The sequence below is a fragment of the Sapajus apella genome, unplaced genomic scaffold (genome assembly GCF_009761245.1).
Source record: "Sapajus apella isolate SASKATOON/1434 unplaced genomic scaffold, GSC_monkey_1.0 scaffold19, whole genome shotgun sequence".
Lineage (NCBI taxonomy): Eukaryota > Metazoa > Chordata > Mammalia > Primates > Cebidae > Sapajus > Sapajus apella.
The window spans coordinates 9,814,527-9,820,896 of NW_022436959.1; positions in this window are offsets into that span (position 1 = coordinate 9,814,527).

Consider the following 6,370-nt stretch of genomic DNA (forward strand, 5'->3'; position numbering starts at 1 on the left):
AGAAATTGTTGGGACAATGAGATACCACCTCACACCAGTCAGGGTGGCGGTAAGAAAAAAGATGGATGGTAGCAAGTGTTGAGGGAGATGTGGGAAAATCAGAACTTCAGGTTGCATTTGCAGTTTGGGGAAATGGAGCTATGATAAAAATGTAAGCGGTGCAGCCACCTTGGAAAATAGTTTGGCAGGTCCTCAAAATGTTAAGGATAGATTTATCCTATGACCCGGGAATTCCTCCCCTAGGTCTGTAACAGAGAGAATTGAAAGCAAATGTCTGTATAGCAACTTGTATACAAATGCTCATGGCATCATAATTGATGCAGCTCGAAGGTGGAAACAACCCAAAGTACACAGGCAGAGAAATGGATAAAGAAAATGTGGTTGGTACATAAAATGGAAGGCTGTTCCACCAGAAATAGGACAAGATGCTGATAATCCTGCACCATGATGGACTTTGAAAACATTGCACTGTGTGAAAGAAACAAGTCTCAGAAGACTATGTATGGTATGATTTTGTTGCTATGAAATGTTCTGAGACAGAAACAGTGGTTTCCTGGACCTGTGCACGTGCATGTACGTGCGTGTGCATATGTGTGTGCGTGTGCATGTGTGTGTGTGTGCGTGTGTGTGCATGTGTGTGCACGTGCATGTACGTGCGTGTGCATGTGTATGTGTGTGTGCATGTGTGTGTACGTGCATGTACATGCGTGTGCATGTGTGTGTGTGTGTGTGCATGTGTGTGTGTGCACGTGCATGTACATGTGTGTGCATGTGTATGTGTGTGTGTAGGGGAAATGGGGGTGTAGAAAGAGAAAGGATGACTACTAAAAAGTATGAGGTTGGGGGATTAAAATGTTTTAAGATTGTGGTGGTTGCACAACTCTGTAAATATACTAAAAAATATTAAGCCAGGTGTGGTAGCTCACACCTGTAATCCCAGCACTTTGAGAGGCCAAGGTGGGAGAGCCCTTGAGCTCAGGAGTTCAAGACCAGCCTGGGCAACATAGCGAGACTTCGTCTTTACTGAAAATGAAACAAGTAGCCAGGTGTCAGGGCATGTGCCTGTGGTCCCAGCTACTCCCTGGGGAGGTGAGGGGGTGGGTAAGGTAGGAGGATTGCTTAAATCCAGAGGTTTTTTTTAAAGCAGCTGTTTTTAAAAAGAAATGATCAAGCAGAGAGTTTTAGAAGCAGTTCAACTTTTGTTAATGTTCATTTATCTGCTAGCTTGGTCTCCCTTTCAATAATGAGCTCCACAACTGTGAAACTGAAGCTGTGACACCCGCTACACCTGTCTCCCTGGTCCCTGGAAGGGGCTGCAAGTGAAGTTTGCATCTGACTCCTAGCCTTCCTTCCTGTCCCAGAATCCTTAGTGCGCTGTTCCCCGATTCTGCAGCCTTCCCCTTGGTCCCTTAGGCTCTATAAATCACACTTTCCATTCTGCCCTCTCACTTTAAAGAGATCCAAGATACTTTGTATAAAAGATGAGGCACCACATAAAAATAACCAATATTGTACCGATTTGTCTCATCCGGTAGTTTGTGATACATACTCGTAAAGTTCTAGCAAATGTGAGAAGCCACAGAAAATTGCTTCTTGTCCGAAAAGAGGAGCTAGATTTTTTTTTTTTTTTTATGTTATTGATCAGTGAGGTAGGTGCAATGATATTTTATTTCACAGTTTTCCTGCAGGAGCAACATCCACCCAGCCTGCTGCAACTGCCCGGCCAACAAAATGAGCCAGTCTTTCTGGAACAGCGGCCATGGAAAAGTCTAGCTCGCCGGATTCATGGGCCAGGCAGCTCCATCTCCCCAGACTGCAAATGCAACTTGAAGTATACGACTTACTAAGGGAGCACTTTGTTACCGACGAGTTCGAAGAATCTGTTTGACAGTTGAAGTCAGACCGTTTTGATTTTTACATAAAGATAGTTAAACATTGTCTTGACAGGTTTATTCTAATTTGGTAAAGGCAATAATTTTATGGGATGGTAACTGTTTCCTTGCAGTCATGATTCCTGCTGTTACTCTTGCATTTTCTTCTAATTGGCAGATTGATGGGTTCCCAAGAATTTGCTGAAAAACCATTTGCAGAGGAAGAGACAAATCAGAGGGCTGCGCTTTCTCCCCTGAAAGGCCACTTCTAGTAGTGTGGGCGAGGGGTCTATTTTTACTCACAATTTACAAATTATTTTTGGCATATTAATAGACTTTTGCCTATTTCAATTTAATCTGTATGAAGGCAATAAATGTGCTTAGTTTAAACGTCAAATAATACTACAGCACAAATGAAGAAAAACAGCAATCCTTTCCCCACTCAACCCCCTCCTCCAATTCCTGTTTCCCAAAGGAAATTCCTTTCATCTCTTTAGCTATTTCTCCTGCTATATGCCTTCGTATTTCTCAATAACAATATTCTACTGTTTTTTCCTTACTTTTCACTTACAGATAACTACCCACTGACTTCCTGCCATGAAAGACCAGAATTCAGCTTTCGTATACTCCTCTGCCCCAACGTCCTTGAAACTCTTTTCCCGTTCTTCTGGAAAATCCTCTGGTTTTGTTTGTTTATTTTTGTTGTTGTTGTTGTTAATCTCACGTTTTCCTCTTTCTTGACAACAGTCTTGGTTTGGTGGAACACGTCTTCTAGTGACTTCTCAAAAAGTGATACACGGAAGGTGTATTTGAGACCTTGTCTCACCCCTCATCATAGACTGAAAGTGGAGTGTAAGATTCTGGTTTGGAAATTATTTTCCCTTGGGATCTCAAAGGCATTATTCCATAGTCTTGTAACATTATTATTATTAATGTCATTATTATTGAGTCAGGGTTTCACTCTGTCATTCAGGCTGGAGCGCAGTAGTGTGATCACAGCTCACTGCAGCTTGATCTTCTGGGCTCAAGCAATCTTCCCGCCTCAGCCTCCCAAGTAGCTGGGAGGACAGGCATGTGCCACTATGTCCAGCCAATTTTTTAATTTTTACTTTTGTAGACATGGGGTCCTATTATGCTCCCTGGGTTGGTCTGAAACTCCTGGGCTGAACTGATCTTCTTGCCTTGGCCTGCAAAGTGCTCAGATTGCAGGCATGAGCCACCATGCACGGCCTGTCTTCTGACTTCTGGTATTGCTATTGAGAAGTCTGATCCCATATTTATTTTCCCTGTAACCTGTTCTCTCTCCCTGTCAGAACTCTCAGGATCTTTTCGTTACCCTCAGAACTCTGAACTATCAGTATGATATGCTTTGTTATGAGTCATTTTCATTCATTATACTGGGCTTTCAAGCCCATTCAATCTGAAATATCACATCCTTCAGGGAAATTTTTTGTATATGTTTTTGATAATTACTTGGTCCATTTTATCTGTCCTGTCTTTCAGAAATTAGACCTTCTGAATTGATTCTCCAATTTTCTCAATTTCTTTGACTATTTATTCTATTTACTGAGAGTTACCCAGTCAGCTTCTAATTCGTTTACTACATTTAAAATTTCTGTCATCATGGGTTTAATTTCCGAGAGCTTTGTCTTGTTTGCTGGATATTCCTTCTTTCTAGTATCTGATTTTTCTTATTCTCTGAGGATATCAATCACTATTCCTGGAAGCTTCTCCATGCTCCTTGCATTGTTTCCGTGTCCTCTACAAAGTTGCATCACGGGATAGCTAACTCAAGGTGCAGCTTAAGCCAAAGAAACAGAAGGAAGTCATGATTGAAACCTGCTTCTTTTTGCCCCTGAAGACACTGCACCATAGTGAATCCCTTTGTAAAACATTTGAATTCTCCTCCCTTTCCCTGCTGCTGCTTTTTCTTAATCAAGTATTTGTCTTAGTCAGATTTTAATCCAAATTTGTGTTGGTCAGAATTCTCTGGAGAAACAGAACCTATATATATGTGTGTATACGCAGACACAAACACACACCCACACACACACCCTACTGGTTTTCTCTCTCTCCATATATATATGAAACTTGGGAATCACATATTTGTCATTCTTGTTATATATATGCATATGGAGAGAGAGAGAGAGAGAGAGAAAGAGAGAGACTTTAAGAAATTGGCTCACGAGGGCTGGCAAGTCCAAAACCTGCAGAGTAGACCAGCAGGCTGGAGGCCCAGGGCAGAGCTGATGTTGCAGTTCAAGTCCAATCTAATATCAAACCCGTTTCCACAATATTAACTTCTTGCTCCAGCAGTCACTCTTCTCTCTGTCTCTCAGGCTTGAGACTCAGAAACCACCTGCTCGTCATTCTGGCCTTCTACCCCAACAGCCGTCAGCACCCAGCTGATGCTCCCTGGGAACTGTTTAGCACCAGTATAACAAAAGTGTGCGCTGGAAAATGAGGGCTCACACAAACAGTATGTATCCTTTTCTTTATCCTCAGATAAACATGTGGGCCTCTTGACGTGGGACGTGCTGGGCCATGTTCTGTGCTCCAGGGACTGTAGCGAGGCCAGCACTCTGGAAGGTCTAAGACATGGTCACTGTTCAAGGAACTCACAATCTGCAACCTGGAAGCACATGACACGGCTGGCCTCTAAGTCACCTCAAGTTAGGGGTGTGTCTGCGCAGTGTTTAGAGGCCTACTGTCGCTGATTGGGCTACCCAGAAGCAGGCTCTGAGGCAAAGACAAATTTGCAGGAGGTTTATTGGGGTGTGGGGTGTGCTCTTGGGGTGGCACCTGAGGGAAGGGAGGGGAGGGAAGCAAGGTCGGACAAGTGGAGGAGTCCAGCTGTGGTGTGGTCTCAGTGGCGACCTCGGTAGATGCCAAGGAGAGTTCTGAAGCAGGGCTTTTCAGAGTTGTCCCAGTTGGGGAACAGAGGCTGAGACTTTATACCTCCATGGACCAGTCATTGCATGCAGCAGGCCACCCCAGGAAAGGGGGTGACCTTGGATGAAGTGGCTCCCCATTGGGCGAGGCAATCTTTGAGGGCTTCCTGCCAGCAGCAGTCCCTGCAGCTGGAGAGTGGCCCTTCATCCCTTAAGGGGCATGTGGGTGGTGCAGGCCTGTGGGACCCACCAGACCTGCGGATGTTGGTATAGTCTCCATGTAGAGAACAAATAGGAGTCGAGTAAATAACTCAGGAAGCCTCAGGTAATCTGGTAATCTCAGGTAACGCACTCTGTTGATCACATGCCTACTCCCACTCCATCAGACTGGGTCAGGGATTGAAAAAAAATAAAAAAATAGGTAAGATCACAGGCCCTGCCTGAAAGAAGTTTATAGTCTGGTAGGGGCTACCAAAAGGTAAGCGAAGAGGACAATATAATGAGAATCAGAAAACAGGGAGTTATGGAATAAAAATGCATTTTCAAAGAAGTCTTAGGATACAACAAAAGGCTAAATTAAAAAAAGAGGACACGTGCTGTTTGTGTAAGCACTCACTTTCCAGCACACACTTTTGTTATACTGGTGCTAAAAAAAATCCCTTGTAATTTGATTTTTAAACTAAGCAATTTTTTTTAAGTTACCAGTCACCTACAAACAATAAATGCACTCAACTTTTTCTCAGTCAAGTTTCCCCTTGTCTGTTTACAGCACTGTTTTTTTCTTTTCTGAGTATGAAAGTCTTACAAATATATACGTGGAAAAAATACTGGAAAGAAATTCATCAAAATGTTAACAGTGCTTATAACTTCCAAGTTGTTAATTTATATGTATTTTTTTTGCTTTAAGTTTTTTTTTCATATTTCACAAATTTTCTACAAGTGTGAGTGACTTTTATAATCAAGGGAAATATATAGTGTGAAAGTGTTATGACAAAGCTGTGTGAACACAGATGAACCATGAAGTAGCAGATGAGGGAGAGCTTCCTGGAGGAGGTGTCACCTGCACCAAGCGTTAAAGGTGAGTTGGGGCTGGGTGAGGAAAGGGGATGTGCATAGTGTTGCACTTGAAGGACACAAGCAGAGAGAATAGAATGTGCCATGGCCCTAGGCATGAAGAAGCATGCTGGATGAACTGCAAGTTCAGAAAGGCTGAGAAACAGGGAGCCCTTGAGAGGGAAGAGATGAGGCTAGAAGGGCAAGAAAGGGCAGACGACGAAGGGCCTCTGAGGACTGGGGATGCACACTTTATCTGGAAGCCCACATCAGACACTTGCACTCAACCTGTTCCAGCTTAAAAGGCTTCATGATTGAACAGGGTATTGATTAATGGATGCTGTTTTGTGGAACTAATTTAGAAGTGAAAGCTGATTTAGAGTGAAAAGCTTCATGCTTGATGTGAAGTTTCCCAACCTAAGCAAGGTGACCTGACTCAGGCAGAGAAAGTGGTCTGTCAATACGGGAGATGATATAGACATGACTACACACACATACACACACACATACACACACACACACAACACACACACACCCCCACACACCCCACCCCCC